The sequence below is a fragment of the Homalodisca vitripennis genome, chromosome 4 (genome assembly GCF_021130785.1).
Source record: "Homalodisca vitripennis isolate AUS2020 chromosome 4, UT_GWSS_2.1, whole genome shotgun sequence".
NCBI lineage: Eukaryota > Metazoa > Arthropoda > Insecta > Hemiptera > Cicadellidae > Homalodisca > Homalodisca vitripennis.
The window spans coordinates 127,068,078-127,087,136 of record NC_060210.1 but is presented as its reverse complement, the minus strand read 5'-3'; positions in this window follow the sequence as shown (position 1 = coordinate 127,087,136).

The window sequence follows — 19,059 nt, the reverse complement described above, 5'->3', positions numbered from 1 at the left end:
CAAACATACAGCCTTACGGTATATCACATTATAAATTTAATACTATTTATTACATGGACATATTGTAATAGAGCATACAATATAAAGGTGGGATATACATAGAATGAGGGATCAAATCCACGCACAATTAAATGACGTAAATATACCACGAATTTTATAGGACATCACCCTCTAGTCAAATATTGCGATTGTAGCTGACTCTCACTAACTCAATTTCGCAGAACGGTGTCGCGAAGCACATTGCGGTATTGGCTGGGAGCGTTACAATCCCAGTCTGTGAGACATTTCGCTGAAACCCTAAGGAATTTGAGGGTACAGCAACGCACTGATAAGCTCACATGTGTCATTTGTTTTGTGAATAAATTCCATTACACTTATTTACTGAGCAGTATTGATCCCATTGTCGTTACGGTGTATTATAACGCTCCCATTTATAAATGGTTACTTACATGCAATGGTAGTAATCTAACACATTATCCCTTTATATTGCTTAGATTTAATCTGAATATGCTTAGTTCTATTCTCAATAGCGGAATATGTGGTTGGGTTGTCTGAAAAATAAATATTTTTTACTGCATAAATGACATTCCAACACCAATAATAAAAAAAAAAGAATTGAAATATAACGGGTTTTTAAATACATAAAATATATATATTTGATCAATTGAGACATTCGTTGCGATATATATTCTATCGGCTGGGCAATACTTCTCCATGTCTAGACTTAAACATCCTTTGAGATTAAGGGATTCCCCACCAACTCCAACAGATATGTTTTGCAGTAAAATATATCTAGTAACCATCAATGTCTAAATCACTATCTAAACACATTTGGTTAATGATGTGCCGCTCCTGGACATCTCAGATTTAAGTGACACTTAGGTATTTGCTGGAGCAAGTATAGGTTATATTTTTCAAAATAGCAAATATAAATAATTGAGAGTAGAAACATCGTTTAAAAAATAATATATATTTGTTGTGACGATGAAGAGAATGCTAATAGACATTCATCGTGTGTGAGACTCGCTAGGCCCAGATAACACTCCCTCCCGGGACTGCTTTCCTTATTGCATCAAGACACTGGCTACTTAAGCCGACAATGTGATTATAGTATTAGGCCCATCTCGAGGAATATCATGATGTATTACACGTCATTAAAATACAATATTTGAGAAATAATTACTACCATTAGATAGATTGCAGTAATGACGTATTTAGTACCGTAAGGTTTTCAATAGGCAGACGTAACCTGTGGAAGAACCCTAATCATTTTACTAAATAACGTACCTCTAATACTAATATATGTATGTATGTACATATATATATATATATATATATATATATATATATATATATATATATATATATATTTATAAGAGCATACCCTGTTTTAAATATTCAAACTACCTAAAAAGTTAACTCGTAGCGTTTATTTTGCCTTTTTGTGGTTATAAGTTAAATGTAATAAAGTCAGATTAAAGTAATAAAATATCAAAATTTGTATTTAACTTTCGGGGTCTTTACTATTTTATTACCAACGATTATAAAGAAACATTTAAGAATCTATACTTAGGCTACAAATGAAAAAAATATCAGATTTATTACGTACAATAATGATCACGTGTGAATTAATTGTAACTGTAAGAAAACAAACTAACATTGTCAAACTCTGTAAAACTTACTGTTAAATCAAAATAATATATATATATATATATATATATATATATATATATATATTTCTCTTTTAGACTTTTACCGTACAGTATATGTCATAGCAATGGTATGTTAACAACTATACACGAAGTTAAAAACATTGCTAACCCAATAGCATTCTTGACATGTTTTGGTTTCGTTGAAGAGCACCTTATGGAACACCATTCGACTAAAAATAGACATATCCTAATGTATTTTGCTCTCAAAGCTTGAATGATACCAAAAGTATCATGAAAATTTAACTTCCACAATTGCTTATATTTATTTGTCGCATGCTTGCATATTATTGCGTTAACTAATTTTAAATTTAATTCACTTAACTTTTACACAAAACTAGTGTACACTAAAGCATAATCTCTCTAGGCTGATATATAGTAACTGTGACTGAAGTCATACATCATGGTATGCTCAAGTTGTTGACAGCAATGCCAATATAACAGTCAAGGCCCAATTTAGCACCCAAGGCAGCATGGCGCAATGTGTGGAGATCTGACGTTAGAATATTACACGCCGAACATCTGTGTCGACAAACAATCCAAGGAATCTTCAATTTTGCTTCTCTTTCCCCCAACCAAACTCACAACGAAAGACGGAAATAAGTTTCTTTCCTTTTAATGCCTTTTTACGTTTTGCATGAGTCATATGACCTCTAGGAATGTTTTTATTTTGTAACCAAATAAGTACAGTTATGTTTTTAGGTTGTATTGATATAGAATTAAAAACAATTTATATTAGTTTAAATAGTCATAAGAAACAATAAATAAAATCATGAATAAATAATTATAGGATTATTTTTTTTACATAAATTCATTAAAAGTTTTATCTTTACCAAGTAGTAACCCAGTGTTGTATGAGTGTATGCTAGTTATTGAAATGTTATTCGATGTTTGCCTATCAACACATCTATTTTTACGATCAGAAGTACAGTTCTGTTTGGTTTGCATGCAGATAATAGGTTTATATTACTTGTTTCACAGACAAGTAAATATTTTTATGATACTAATGAGTACAGTTTTGGTTTAGGAATTATGTTATTTTACATTTGTATTTGAATATTTAGATTTATGACGATTTTAACATTTGATTAAAAATTGGGAAGGAGTACGGCAATACAACATGTCTCATAACAGGCTTTTCTGAAGCTGCATACAGAGTCTACAGAAAATTTCACTCGATATATCTTACGGACGGGCAGAAAATTAGACAGAAAAGAATTTTTCAAGCTCCCAGACAGTCTCAACTCAGCACAATTAAATGCCAATGTGGAATATGAACTATCATCGATCTCAATCTTGTACATATAGAAATGAAGTTTCATGCAAAATGTTGTCTATATATAAAATCCCTCTCAAAATATCCTGAGTTTAGATAGAGTACACTAACACTCAGCCAACCCCTATAAGGGAACATTTATTCCCCTGTAAGTATGTAGTTAACAGTATTGTAATAAACTAACTAAACGACATAAATAATTTCATTGGAAGAAATATGAATAAATTAAGATACCAAGCATAGGTATTTAGGTGGGATTGTATCTGACACTTAAAACTTGAAAACCCTTCGGTTTGAATAAACGCTACGTACTAAATAAAATAAAATATTAATTATATATAATATTACCTGAATATTACACTATTAATAAAACAGAGATCAATTAAATACGTATTATATGCTATATATCTTATTACTTTATCAAAATCCTCACAAGAGCATTGAAATACAGTCATTTAACAATAAAAACAAAATAAGAAATACAACTTGTAAGGACTAAGTAACACTTCTCATAGAAAGTAATGAATCAGCTTGTGACATACCATTTGTTTAACTCTGCAGTCTCGCACGTTAATCGTTACGCTGTAAAAGTCTTGTCAAAAGTGATTTTTAGGCCCTCCACATCATATTTCTGAAATTGACACAAACTTAATGTGATAATTAATCGATTACTTTAACAGTTGACAGTGATACTAACAGCAATCCACGCCTTTGCACGCAATTTTATGTAGAATAATAAGACACTATTTTCACGTATTACTTATTGGAATCTCCTGACCCATTTGGGGCCCTGAAGTCGTAGACTGGAACAATAATTACAAGATTTTAATTTCCCTCCAGCATTCTATGATAATTGATTTAATTGCTCCAACGAGTTCCGGAACAATAGAAATATTTTAGGCCAGTGTGGAGGAATCATTAATCCAAAGTCAAGAGAAATTAACGATGATAATGCATGAGGGTTCTATGTACTTGAGAAACGGAAGTGAATATAAACACTTAATTTGTGTAAATGGCAATAGCAGAATTTAATTTTTCAATAAAAATTGAATCACAAAAATACTTGTGATACTTTTACTACGGCGGGAATCGAACCTGGATCTCTCACTTACCGGGTGGATGTGCTACCATTACGGTTTGGTGTAATAGTAGCGCATTCACCCGGCAAGTTAGAGATCCGTGTTCGAATGCCGGTGGAGCATTTTGTGATTAAATGTTGACTAAATATATATATATATATATATATGTGTGTGTGTGTGTGTGTGTGTGTGTGTGTGTGTGTGTGTGTGTGTGTGTGTGTGTGTGTGTGTGTGTGTGTGTGTGTGTGTGTTGTGTGTGTGTGTACGTACAGGGTGATAATTGAGTCTCGATAAGCCTGGATATATTCATAACGGATTAAGATATTGATGAGAAAACTTCACCATAGCTATGAAAATACTTTTTGGGATTCTTTTAGAGTAAAAATATTCCCCTCTTTTCAAAGGAGGGTAGATGGTGGTGACTTTGCATATTCAAAGTTCAACGCATATCTTGTGACATGTTATTTTAAAGATAAATTCAAAGGAACGCAATGATACGGAAAATCTCTTCAATGATAAGTAGGTCTGAGAAGACTACCTCGGTAAATAAGCTTCTACTTTCAGCTATTATAATATACATAAGATATTTCTAATGCCACAGTTGAGTTTGTTTTGTTGGAAAGAAAATACACACATAGCCTATATATGTCCAAAAAGCATATTTGTAAAAAAAAAACATTTTATTTCCGATTTTAAAGTAAAAAGTAAAGTAAAGATGCTTTATTTTACCAGGTGAAGTTGCGGCTAAGAAGCCCATCACTATCACCATTTTTGGACAATGTTTTAGCAGAAAAATACGATAGGTTATATAAATTAAGATCTTACTTTTTAATTTTACAAACCTCATTGACATATTTTGTCAAGTGGTGCAACCTTACAGTAAAATACTTTCTGGAAACTTAGCATTAGTTAGTCATAAATGTTTTTTGTAGATATAGAACCAGTTTCAACGAAATACTTGATTTTATATTCATACAGAAGCAGAGTTTAGCTACACAATGAGATGGTTGATAGATCCACCTCTGTCTTTATAAATAATCAAACTGTGTTTCTGGAGTTGACTAGGCCTACTTGGCATAAGATTGAAATATCCCTGACAGATAATTTTAGACGTAAGTTATTTAACTATGTAACCTGCTGCCCACTCAATTAAATCACAGACAATGTTAGATGTTGAACTAAAAATATCAACATATTCAAGTTTTTCATCATCTTCATTAGCTTCCAAAATTGCTAGCTATTCTTGGTTTCATGTTCTATATCACTATACCATCACAACTAGTAATTTAAACAAACTAAACCATTAGATATACATCTACTGAACTTTAATAGCAATGAATAAACAGGTTGTAAACATTATCGTACTGTCAAACCAATTATGTAATCAAGATTATATTTTTACTAAATTAGAATTTATTTTGTCACATTTTACTATTTAAAATCATTAGCAATCTGATCATATGAAAGATACATTTATGCGATGCTCTCGTTTAATATCCAGCAATCCATTCCGTTAGATTTTGAAACAAGAAAGTAACAGCGCCTCGTTTTACAGCTCGCTGCTCCCAACACTCCTCCTACTGAGCGTAAAGAAGCGTTGTAAAAACTTCTCACGGTAACTCGACAAGTTATTACTATAAACGAAATTATATTTCAAAATGTGTACTTACTTTTTTGAGAGACCTTACTGTATAAGCTCTACGTTTTAAATCTTACGATCAAAAATATAATGATTTGTCTTCAATGATATTTAAAAATTGCTCATTGCATCGATGTCATAACGTGATTAAACAATTTTTTAATTTTTTAAAATAGTTTATTATATTTGTTTACCTAATTGTGTTTTGAGACGAAATTTAAACAACAAAACATTTTAAAGAAGCACATATAAATTAAATAAAACAAAAACCTAAAGATTAGGACAAATTTGCCTGAAAAGTGCTGTGCCATCCATATAGACAAACAGTTTTAGAAGCGTTAGACATTGCAAGGTAAGTACGTATCTTATTTTAGTATATTACCATTTATCCGTGACTATAATATAAATGAATTTATACTGTAAATCCTGTATAATTTTCTTAATTTATCTTAATTATTTTCCAGTCCATAGTAAATGGATCGCCTAGTGCCATATATAGGCTACTGTTATCAAAAGATTTGGAAAGTCTACCTGGAAATATGAATTTTGCTATTAACTTATGAGTTCAAACGTTATTTATAATAGACTGAAATACTGACGCAAATTTCAAATTATTGTAAATATTCACCTTTTCCAATAATTCTATCTAAGATTGTATGTATTGTACAGAAAGTTTTTAACTTAGTTTAATAGTTTAATAACTTTGGATTACATACAATATGTGCAATAGATTTTGTGTTTGGAATGTATTTTTTATACCAAATTACAGCCCTTTAAATAAAATTTCCTAAAACTTGAAAGTGAAAAAAAAACTTTTTGCTCATTTCAAGTAAAATTACAGACAGATTTAGCCAACAGTCACAAAAAAAAAAAAAAAAAAAACACGGATGATACAGCTCCAGGGGTAGGCTACACATATTATTATTTAAAGAAAATGTCCTAAAAATATTAACACGCTTAATTTTATTAAATTATATTTGTTTTAAGAAAGATATTTTCCTTAATTCATAAAGTATTAGGAATACTTATCAGGGTTAGGCGTTCGTTATAATCATTTACACCGTAAACAACTTAAATATTGGTATAGGCTCCACTTGAAGCCTCGCTATATATTATAAAAAACTTTAAGTGAATGAAAAAGAATTATTATAAATGGACTAGAGAATTCTGAAATTTATCTGTTTTGTTTACATTATAAATATAATAGCCTAAATACAAGTAAACGTTTCCAAAACACCAACTTTTAAAATCTTAAGAGATCTAAAAATAAAATTAATTTAGTTATTTGAATATTTTTTTATAATATGATTACCACTTTAATGTACAGACCAACACGTTTATTGAGTTTCATTACAGTGCATTGCAGGAATATAATGCGTCTCAACATATTCGTATTCGATTCCCTGGAAATCACTAAACACTCACGAAATAAATTACTCTAAATGTTTGAATTAAATTACAATTCTTAATGTATTGAAAGGTTTGATGGAAAAGAAAATTATCCTAAAACTATAGAGGTAGCTGATCTTGTAACGCATAGTGGTATTTAATTCAAAGCTAACGCATTTTATTCTAAAAGTTACGTAAATTAAATGTACAAGTATTGAACCTATTTAGAGTTTTTTAGACAGAACTTAGCCACGGAACATAAACTAATCTGATTTTATAAAAATACTCACTTTTATTTAAAATATAATATGGTTAGTGATGTATTTGTAAGCTTTTAATAAATCACCTGTAAGTCAACGGAATCCGTAATGGATAAATTATGTTCGATAATAACTAAACGTGAGTAATTCTGATTTATTTTCTAGAGTGTTGAAATCAGTCTAGATAACTGTAATTACGCATGATTAACGCTATAGTATAAATGAATTTATACTGTAAATCCTGTCTTATTTTCTTACCAATCTATAATAAATGGCACGTATACTGTTATCAAAATATTTGAAAAATCTACCTGGAAATATTAATTTTGCTATTAAATTATGAGTTCAAACTTGCTCTTTTAAATGAGTAATATAAATAGCTTTGAAGTAAATTTCGTTATTTGGTAAATCCTACACTCAGAAACGTCTAATTTTAATATTCTTCCCTCATGAAGATCTTTGGAATTGCTTGCTTAATGGTGGAGGTTTTTTGTACTTTCTAACGACCTAAATGGGAAATGGGTTAGGCTGTTAGATGGTATAAGGAAGCGATATTTTTATTGAGCACATTTCTCTAAAAATATTGAAAAACTATATTTAAAATAATAACATTTTGCAGATAATAATGATCAATTATTCAAAGCTATAGCTTTTTTTTGTTTTAAAACTGAAAACCGATGTGAAACTTCTCTTACAAAGTTAAGTATTATAGCACTTACCCACAATATACACAATATAAGACGATGGAGGCGTTCCCTAAGGTACTATTATCTCCGATCGTGAGGGGAGCAGTAGTACAAAGTGCAAACCCTATCTTACAACAAGGGAAGAATACAAAACCTCCTTATCATTACATGAGAAAACCTTCTTATATGTTTCTTTGTTATCCGTGCATTACGTTTTGAATAAGTTTAAGTGATATTATTTGGGTGACACCTTGATTGTTGTTTCCATAGTAGCTGTCGTTGTAATGTGTTACTTTTCTAACATATATTTAACACACTTGTGTAATTGATTAGGAATGTTTTATGGGGATTTTAAACAAAACTAAAATAAATAAGGTATAAAATAGCACAGTATTCACAAATAGTGTCTTTACTACAGTGGGCATAACATTAAAGTACATTTTTCTTAAAGTTAGGCTGAATTCAAGTATCAATTATTTCACAAAGCCATTAAAATTTTTTATTTTAAAATGTATAAAAACTCTTAATGGAAGTTTGTTGACTGTAGATGTCAAGTTTTTGTAAATTGTAACTCCTGTTTTTAGATTGCTTTTAGCTGAATAGGAAGTTTTTGTACAAGACAGAACTTCATGTTCCCAAGTACTAGTATTGTATTCATATATTTATCATACTATACATTTGTTTGAAATAGTTGGCAATTATCATTAAATTAAGCTGATTTTCCTTATACAAAATATTCTTATCTAATAATTATCATTTGTACTCAACGAAAACTAACTAACTGTAAATTATGGAGTATAACCCATTGCAGAGTCAAAATCTAACTAATTAAAAGAGTTACAAAATTAAACTGGTACAATATTCTTCTACACTAAAGGGTATCTACTATACATACTAATGAATAAAGTAAAATTAAGAAGATACTAATATACAAAACGAAAAATATTTTCTGAAGTGAAAATGAGTTTAGTACAATTGTACAGAAAACAAACCAACTTTGGCGTGTATTATCCTACAAAATAATACCTAAAGATCATTACGTTTTAAAATAATATTTAGGACTGCTAAACAAATAGTTCTAATTTATTGTAAGTGATTATCGGCCAATAGTTATATGAGACAATCAATATATTAATATGAAATTAATTGTAAAAATTATTGCAAAAGCTTTCGAGGTGGCGTTAGTAAGAATTATATTTAAATGATTAACATTCTAGAACAAAGTTTAATATGCTAGCGACATAACTTTGTCCATAATTAAATAATTATCAATCCATTAGAACATCACATTTATTATTTGTTTTAGGACCCTCACTCTTTAAAATCCTAATTTACTTTGTTCCTAATTTTAATCCTCAGCATGCAACATCCAAAGTTTTCGTGATAAGGAAATGTTCTAATGCAATCAAGGCGTTCCATAAATCACACAACATATAACGAAATAAAGAAGTTCCTAATTGCTATCATAAGTGTGCAATATTTTCAATTGTTTCGTGATAAGAAATCTATCATATGCAAAAATGATGTTCCCAAATCCCAAATAAATAAGGTTTCTAATTTCAGCTTGCAGTATTTACACATTTATTTATTCATAAACATATAAGTGATTTTAATGACAGTTTTGTGAGGATTCATTCTATCAGTTGGAGAATGCGGAATGAGAGCCTTTAGTTATTACCAATTTGGTAATACTTAGGTAGAAGGCTTTATGCGGATTTTTTATAACTTAATTTGAATACCTAGTCCTTTCGTTACATGAATCTACAGCAAAGTAAAGATAATAAATATTTAAACAAATGTGACAGGTGTATTGTAATCAATTGTGATATTTAGCTATAATACGCCATAAAGATAGCGTTTGAACCAATTACAAATAGTCATGAGCTTTTTTATCTTCTCAAAGATACACTCACGGCTATAGTTTGTCATTAATGTGTGTGAGAGTTTGCCGCTGCTCCTCGCACTTGTGTGGTTTGTGTTTTCCCCTACCGAGAGCTTTTAGCGCGAGCAGGATATTATCAAGGGGAGTTGTTTTCCCAGTTACTGCCTTTATTAATGAGAAATATTCGCAACATTTGTTAGAACACGGACTGGGTTTATTGAAAATGAATTGTTCATAAATTTAAATTAATGGTGCTGCATATAACTAGATGATGTTATTTACATATATTGTATTTTTCTAAGAAGCACTAGTGTAGCAGTTGATTGTGCAATTATAAAACCTATATTCACCTCAAACTAACGAAAACTATGCAGCCATGTACACATGGTTCATGGCAGGTGCCATTTTACCTAGGATTGTACTACAATAGGTGCCCTACCTGGAGTCCTCAAGATAGGTTGAGCGATCGTGGGAAAACTTTTTATTGCATTCCTAGTGCGACGTTATTGAAACTACTTCTCTCTTATAAGGGTTGAATTTTTAGCAAAGGCAGTGGCAACACTAACGTTTCGTGCGTTATGGCTACCTTTAACATAGGTTGTTTACTTTCGTTCAATAATGATCCAAGTTTTCGAGTTAATAAGATTGTCTAAAGAATTTTCTTAACATTCATGTAATTTTTATTGAAAAAATATTTTAGGGGTTGAACAACTAAACCGCTTATACTCTTTAATGTATGTTTGATAAGCTATTGTTCAAAATAGTAGTAAAATGTTAGAATAAAGGAACGTAATACATAGCAGACTTTGCCATCTACATTTTTAAATATTACAAATTAGAGAAATAAATCTCTTTGAGCTCCATGAATTCAAAAATATAACAGGGCATTTCTTCAAAAATCTGAGAAATACTCTTATGTAGATTTTAATTTTTATGTCTGCTACGGGATATATTAAATTTTTAACAGGAAAATCATGTGGAATCCTCAATTGAATACTAGTGTTCTATACCAGGTTATGATGAAAACATGTGTGCAACCTATTTTGTCTCCACACCTCAGACTCGAATTCATGTTGACAATGCCTCTTAGAGTGACATCACATTCAATAAATTTTGTCATAGACAGCCAGATTCTTTGCAGTATGTTAGAGATGTATAATGGATTTTTTTAATCCTTGCACTTATTTCATACAAGACAACAAAAATATTTGTTTGAAGTTTGTTTTTGATGAAAGGATTTTTAAGGAAATGCGATTTTTTCCGCAAATTTATCACATAATTTGATTTGAGGTGATGTTTTTTATCACATCTTTCTTTGATAAAAAGAAACAATAAATCGAGATCTGAAATCTGATCTCTTCTTTAGGTAAATAACTAATGAAAAACATAATTACAAACTATTTACTTTGTAACTCATGTTGCTTAACAAGCTTCGCTTGGTTTGCAAACAAGGTGCAAGTCTACAGCTCATTTCATTAGGATACATCTGTTACTATGTCACATGTTAAAATGTCATATGTTGATACTCAGTTTGCTTGCTAACTTATTTATCCTCAGATTTCCTCGTTTCCTCATATTGGTTACCCTAAGACAGATTTACAAATTTTCGCTAACACTCAACCAAATCAAACGGTTGCACCATCATCATATTTGACGTTGCGTATATAGAAATAAAACTATGTGCAGAATTTTATTCTATAAGACAGTTCGTTCTCGACATATCGTGCGGGCAAACAGTCATAAATGCAGTTTCTTCCAGCGGCTCAAGCGATAGGCTTCGCTAACTTTCTGCCGACAGATTTTCTATAAGAAAGAATAGTACATTATACAAACCTTACAAAATAGTTAAATAAATAAAATATTTAAAAATGAGTTCACTTTTATAAACTGAAGTTAACTGGTATGATTAAAAAATTTCATCTATGCATTACATTTAACTTTCAAATTATATCCTTGTAATTGACATGTATTTTCATGTTCGAATGTTATAACAATACAAGATAACGTATCGCTTGTGAATATTTCGAAATGTGCATAATGAAAACACTATATTTTGTTGTTTTTAGCCTATACTTCATCTATGTGCAATTAATTTTCATTCAAATTGAAGCAAGAACTATATTTCAATGTGGTTTTACAATATCATAAGTTCATATAATATTATTGATGATACATCGATTGAAAATAACCTTAGACTTTAAGATCACAATGGAATGGATCCTAAAGTTCCTAGAATCAAAAAGAAAATAAATATTATTCTTTGCTTGAGAAACCCTGAGAGAGATGCTCTAGTCGTTAACGAGCAGATGATTGCTCTAGGGATTCAAACCATCACTGGTTAGTTTTTGGCTAAGACTGGTTTGTTGCTTTCTATTTGATTTAATATGTTTAATGTTACCGATAATTTAAGCCCGTGCACAATTTGGTACGTTAAAATATCAAACTTTGTTTTTAAAACTATTTAAAATTTCATCAATAATTTACTTCTCTCCATTTAAAAATATTAAAGGCCTAATAAAACACTACAATCATTAATATTAGTTCTAATACTATTATGAACTAGACATGTGTTCATAATAAACCTATGTTTAATGTGCTGTTTCTGTTTTTCGTAAAACACAGTGAACAAAATGTATTATTGTATTTAGTTATCTACATTTGTTTAATTAACAACATGATACATTTGTGTTACAATTTTGTAGTTTAATTAATTGTCTCAATTATAAATACCTCGGTGTATTCTAGTTTGTGTAGTTAAACGATAAAATAAATTTAATTCGCTTAAACTCAAGTTGTATGTGATAGACTCAGTATTGCATTATATTTTATTCAAATGTAGTCCCACTTATCATCACATACATGATGGATAACGACAAAGCAGAAACGAGAAAACAAACTAGATTCTTATGCAATTAAAACTTTAAGACTTATGTTTGTGTGAGAAGAGTTGATGGCGTCAAAAGACCTTCTTTGTCCCTCTTTAAATTAATATGAGCCTCATATTAATTTTGTCTGCGTCATATAATGGTCTAATTTGTCGGTTGAATTACAATGTATTCTTTGTTGAGAGGTCTCTCTATTGTCTATGCACTGAGTAAGGGTTAAACATATATACAACGACGTTTCCTTAAATGGTTTTTAATAAGAAACTTAATTTTTGCCATTAGGTGAAAAGAACACATGTAATTGTAGTCCTCAAGAAAGTAGCTTATGTACAAAGTTATTGGACGATGCTGTTTACGGTCCGACAGAGTTATCGGTGGACAATAAAATACACGTTTTGAGAATTCCACGGTGAGCTACATGTCGGTGACATAACGGCGATGCCTCACCTACCTTATGGTGGTGAGGAGTAAGATGGGTGAGGGGAGGACAAACCTTGGCTTGTCTAGTGATGGTATAACCGAAAGGATTTCCGACTAGCCAATCAGTTATTACTTTCGTTATTCGGTTGTTTTAGTCAAAAGAGTAACCGACTATTTCTTCTAATCCAACCCATATTTACTGGCTTATTCTGTAGTTTAGTTTTTACCTCAGTCAAATAAAATTGCATTACTAGAATTAGAACACCCAGTTAATTTAGTTATATCTAATTATATATTTTATTGTTGATTCCGAGTTTATGATTCCATAAAAATTACTGTTTCATATTTTTAGTTATATATAAATTTACAATAATAGATTTGGAATAAAATCCATTAATTCTTAAAACACTTCGTTATGTACACTTATCTTTTTATCATACAAAAATCCCTTATAGTGATACCTGTTATGGATTGTCATTGCTCGGAAATTAACTAGGTAATTTTGTCATAGATTAAAAATAAATAAAATTAAAAGTCGACACCTAAAGTTTAAACTAAATTTAATAGAGTTTTGTCATTTTTGAAGCATCTGATCATTAAGAAAACTTTAGAATTAAACAAAGGTGGAAGTAAATTATAAATAAAAAAGCTAATGGTTTCTTATAAATAACGTTATTAGGTTAAATTACTAGGTAAGTAAATTCATCATCAATTACGCAACAAGTGATAATTTCAGGGCGTTACGAATAAGTTGATCACATCAGAGTATGTAATGATTACAAGTTTAGTATCGTAGACTCAGGGATAGAGTGAGCGAATGGAAGCAGCGATATTATTGTTAAGACAAGATCCCCGCACAGGCATTAAACTGTGTTGAGAGGCCCCAATTGTAATTGAAAACTTCAATATTTAATCAAATTGATTTATTACCTTACTTATTGTTTACTATTTTATACAATCAGTGCTCTTTTATTACATAATACTGTATAAGTATGTTAATTGACTATAACACTAGTATGACATAAATAACTGATTTTCTATCACAATAAAGGTTTTATTCAAGTAGAGGCTACGTTTATAGAAATTAATGTAACACTAGTGTAATTTAAAATAACTGATCAGTATCTACTACTAATTAAAATAGAGACTGAATGTGTCTAATCAACAAAATGTTTTATCTTGAGACTAACTTAAATGGTTGCTGAAAAAATAACCGACTATTCGGTTAAATTGAAATAAGCGAACCAACCAGTTATTTTTATCACTAGGCTCTCAATCCGATCCTGACCTTAATAACCTTTAAAAGTTAAAATATTTTAAATTTTTAATTTAATGGTGGCTATATTCTAATTCCAATAAACTGCCCTTCCCCTTTAAGAATCCTGCTACATACTACATAGTGGATGCTTCATACTACAGTTACATACATGTTAGAAAACATCTGTCTACCTAAGATGTTCCGTAGCTGTCAAGAATGATTTCATCTATTGGTGTAAATTGAATAAATAGTAAATTTGCTTAATTTATATCTTCAGTATCAATAGTACAAATACAGTATTTGGAATAGGTACTTATTTAAAAATCATAACACAACCAACAACAAGTTTCTGATAACTGTTAAACGTAATGTTTGCAAGTTATACTTTCATAAGATGAATACGCTGATAACTCAATATTCACCGTTATTTTATTGAAAGTTGGTAGATTTTCTAAATAATTTAATATATTATTTATCACAATGTACAATGTTATGAAACTGCCTGTTGAATATTCCCTAGGGATCGATTCATCCCCGACTCGTAATGCGATGTAAGGAATAGGGACAGTGTAACTGTTTTCTAATGACTATGGAGATATGTTATTGTGTGACAAATTGCTTAATGAAAAGTCAACAAAGGAAATTGTATTAAATCAATATTTCTATTAGAAAACGCTGGATTATATTGTGCTGATGCAATAAAATTAAGTATCATCGATTGAGTTTCATGTGATTGTAGTTTATTTTTGTTGGAATTGGATATATGGCAACTGCTAAAAATCTGAATCTTAAATACCCTTTTAATATCTAAACACGAAATAAGAAAACATTGTATTGCAATATACATCCTGTATTAAGTATTTTATATGAAATATTTTATATTATGTTCTAATTTGATACTGCTTGTTTTATCATGATTTTATAAATATATGAGAGGTAATGTTACTTTTAATGGTATCTGTAATGAAAAATATAAATATATCTTCTAGCTAACTTTTGGTTGTCTATGAAAACCAAAAGACCTCCATTTGTGCATTTTTAGATAGCTTTGTACAGATTTACTTTTTACTAATATTAATTATTATCAGCACTAATTAATATTAAATAGTCTGGAAATAAAGAGGAGGCTGGAAGCAGATATTACAGTTATTTATAAACAGTCAATTACATCTTCTGTGCAGCGCGAGAGAGAAAGAAACTTGTTATAGACAGTATATAAATAATGAGACAGACTGCCCGGTTCATCAGTTCTGTTCAAGGTCAGTCTGTTGATACAGTTTCGCGCCAATGACTGCTTTCACGGTAGTGTTTGGGTTTTTCTTGCTTAAAAAATGCGTTATCTCCTACAATATAACTATCGATCCAGTTGTGGAAATACTGGCCTATTTCCACTTAACTAATTTTCACAAAATTCAGTTTGTTACTTTTTTATTTGCTAAAATATAATCTAGTTGATTATAACATAACCTTGATTGTAAGAATAGATTCCTTTAAAGATGACACAAAACGCTATTTTTAGCCGGACCTTACAGTTTAATTTTAATTTCCTATACATTCCTAATGATACGATAACTGTTTTGTTTGTCAGTGATATTTTAAAACTGATCATAATGCCGAAGTAGAATGGTTATCTAATACATTTTTTGATAATACAATCCCATCAAATTGAATTATATTAAATCATAAACATGGTCAATATATTAATTGGGTGTCCCATAATGGCGTATGTTATACATACATTCCAAACAATGTGTAAGAAACGTAAACATCAAGTTAATGTTAGGGTCTGACGGTGTATCAATGTTTCTATTCTCATTTAATTTATTGTGATGGGTAATATTCCCTCAGCTCCCCTCCCAGTAAGAGACAATATATAAAATAATATTTATCTAGTTCTATTTATTGTGAATGATTCTAACAAAAATAACACAATACGATCCCAACGATTATTAATAAAACACTGAGCAAATAGCTATGGTTTAAATTCCATTACCATATTTAATAACAATATATATGTTAAAAGTACGTCGTCTCATGCCAGCATACTTACATAAAGAAGGAAAAGAGAACAGCGCTTCCAGACTAGTTTTGTATTATTATTATTATGCTGATAAATTTTACATAAATGCTTTCTATTTCATACATATAACACCAAAAGATTGTTAATTAAAAAAATCAAAATATTCAATCCAGATATGTGTTTAAAATGTTATAAATTTCATATAAAATACATATTTTTCCCAAAATACGTACTCAGACTGATTTGTCCTCTGTAAACATTATATTCAAAATATTGCGAAATTTATAAATCCAAGTAAAGAATTTACCAGACTACAAATTGTGTTATTGTTTTTAAGATTTTTTACATTATTAAACTAAAAAATGATACTAATGACATTTGTTTTCAGTCTTAATATTTTCTTTGTTCAATCTTAACGTTTTAGATTTAAGACTAGATAAATCTTGATCTGTTATTCAAAGTGTAAAACCTGCTTTAAGCCTGTAGTGATTTTGATTTAATTTTTGCCCTTTTAAGTGAACAACATATGTAAAACATTTCTGTGACTGCGAATGATTAATATAATATCATCTGATTAGTAGGTTAAATAACAGATCTTAAATAACTAAGCAATAGAATTTATATATTACACAGTGATGCTCGATGGTTTTATAAAATCCACCTTTTCAAATTATGTGAGTTTAAATATTGTATAAACCTAATGTAAAAGTATGTTATGTAATTTTTAGATGTTAAATATAGATATATAATGCTATACGATAAAATAGTAAAGGATTAAAAATAACGTTGCAACTTGTACTAGTCAAGGTTGTGTTGTGGTTGTCTGGGGATTACAGAAGGACGTGAGAAGGAACGGAAGGAGGAGATAAGCGGTCACGTGACCTGACTGCATCACGTGACTGAATTGTGGTATTGAGTCTCTAGGAGATTTACAGCTGCGGCTTAATATTGAGAGACCGTTTACAAGTAATTGAAAGAATCACAAATTACTCACAATTTTTGCAACAGTCTCTAACTGATAAAATCATGCAATCTAAATCGCAAAGCCCTGTAAAAGTGTTTTAATGTAATCATAAATTATAGTATTTACTTCAGGAAATAAGAGGTGTTTAATACACACATACAAAAATTCGCCTAAAACATTATCAATTTAATTTAACACCATTAAATTAGTAAAATAGCCCTTAAAACCACCACCACTACCTTAAAAAACCTTTAAAAAGCTCATGTCTGAGAATATCGGGTGTTAAAATATTAATTCAGTTTTGATTTAAGTTACTAAAATCCGAGTTTGTGATACTCACATTCTATGTTTTATAATTTCCTTTAATATATTAAGACAATCTACGTTGTTTGGAAATAGATTTTGTACGTGTATAATATTTTGAAATATAAAACAATTAAATATTGGGACGATATTAAATTATTGGTAGCACAAATATTTTAAAGAAATTTGAAATTGGTGCCACATGAAAGGTGCAGGAAAGAATGACTCCCAGTTTCCGTTTAGCCAAGATAAGTAATACAATGCGAGGTTAAATCTTTAAAACAAACTTTAAAAATAGATTTTCTACTACTTTTTTGGCTCTTATTTTTTATTTCAGATTTTAGTAGTTAGTTAATTATAGTGATAAACATTCGAAACAAATTTTGTTGACTAGTTCGTCTTTTTAAACAATGCCAACAACAGTTAATAGCAATTTATATTAAATAAACTATTTTATTATTGAATACTGAAATTAAAAGAAATAAAATAGACTTTAATTGACTGATATCGACGGTAAGAAGATTCTGGGAGTAAAATTACAGCGTCGTGGTCTAGTTAAGCAGCTTAAGTTTCCTTACTTATGTCTCTGAAAAATCTCTCTTTAAATAATAAAACATTCGTATAAAGTAAATCGTTTACAAGTAGATGAATATTATTAATCACGTTCACTAACAGAACTTGAATATTAAACATGCTATTAAATGCTTGAACAATCTAAAATACGGGATAAACTTGTACGACTGTTCGACAAAACACATACATTGTACTTTTATAACCACATTTTCTACAACTAAACAGCTTTAAAAGATTAAAGATTTAAATTAAATAATAAAAAGTTGTGAAGAATTTTCGGTGAATATAATTAATGAAACATCCACAACTATATTAAAAATGTTTTAAAGATGTGATCCCATTCCATATTTCGTTGTCGATTTTAACACTATTAGTTAAGTCTTTGATGTTGTGGAATACAAAAATTAAAGTTAAGTCTAAGTTGAATCCCTATAGAAGTCTTTTCGTTTACTAATATTCCTGTTTCGTTCCTAATATTTAATACTATACGAGTATATATCAAATGATTGACAGATTTGATATATCCAATCCCCCTTTACAGAAATTTCAGTATAGTTGGACGGTACAAAATTTTTTAATTATTTATGGTACAACAAGAATACTTACTTACAGTTCAGTTTTCCGCTTTGAATGAAATAATTCATGAAATAAAGTATTGTTTCATTCTTGCTAATATATAACTTTAAATAGGAGGTTTGTTCTCTTAGGACAAGAAG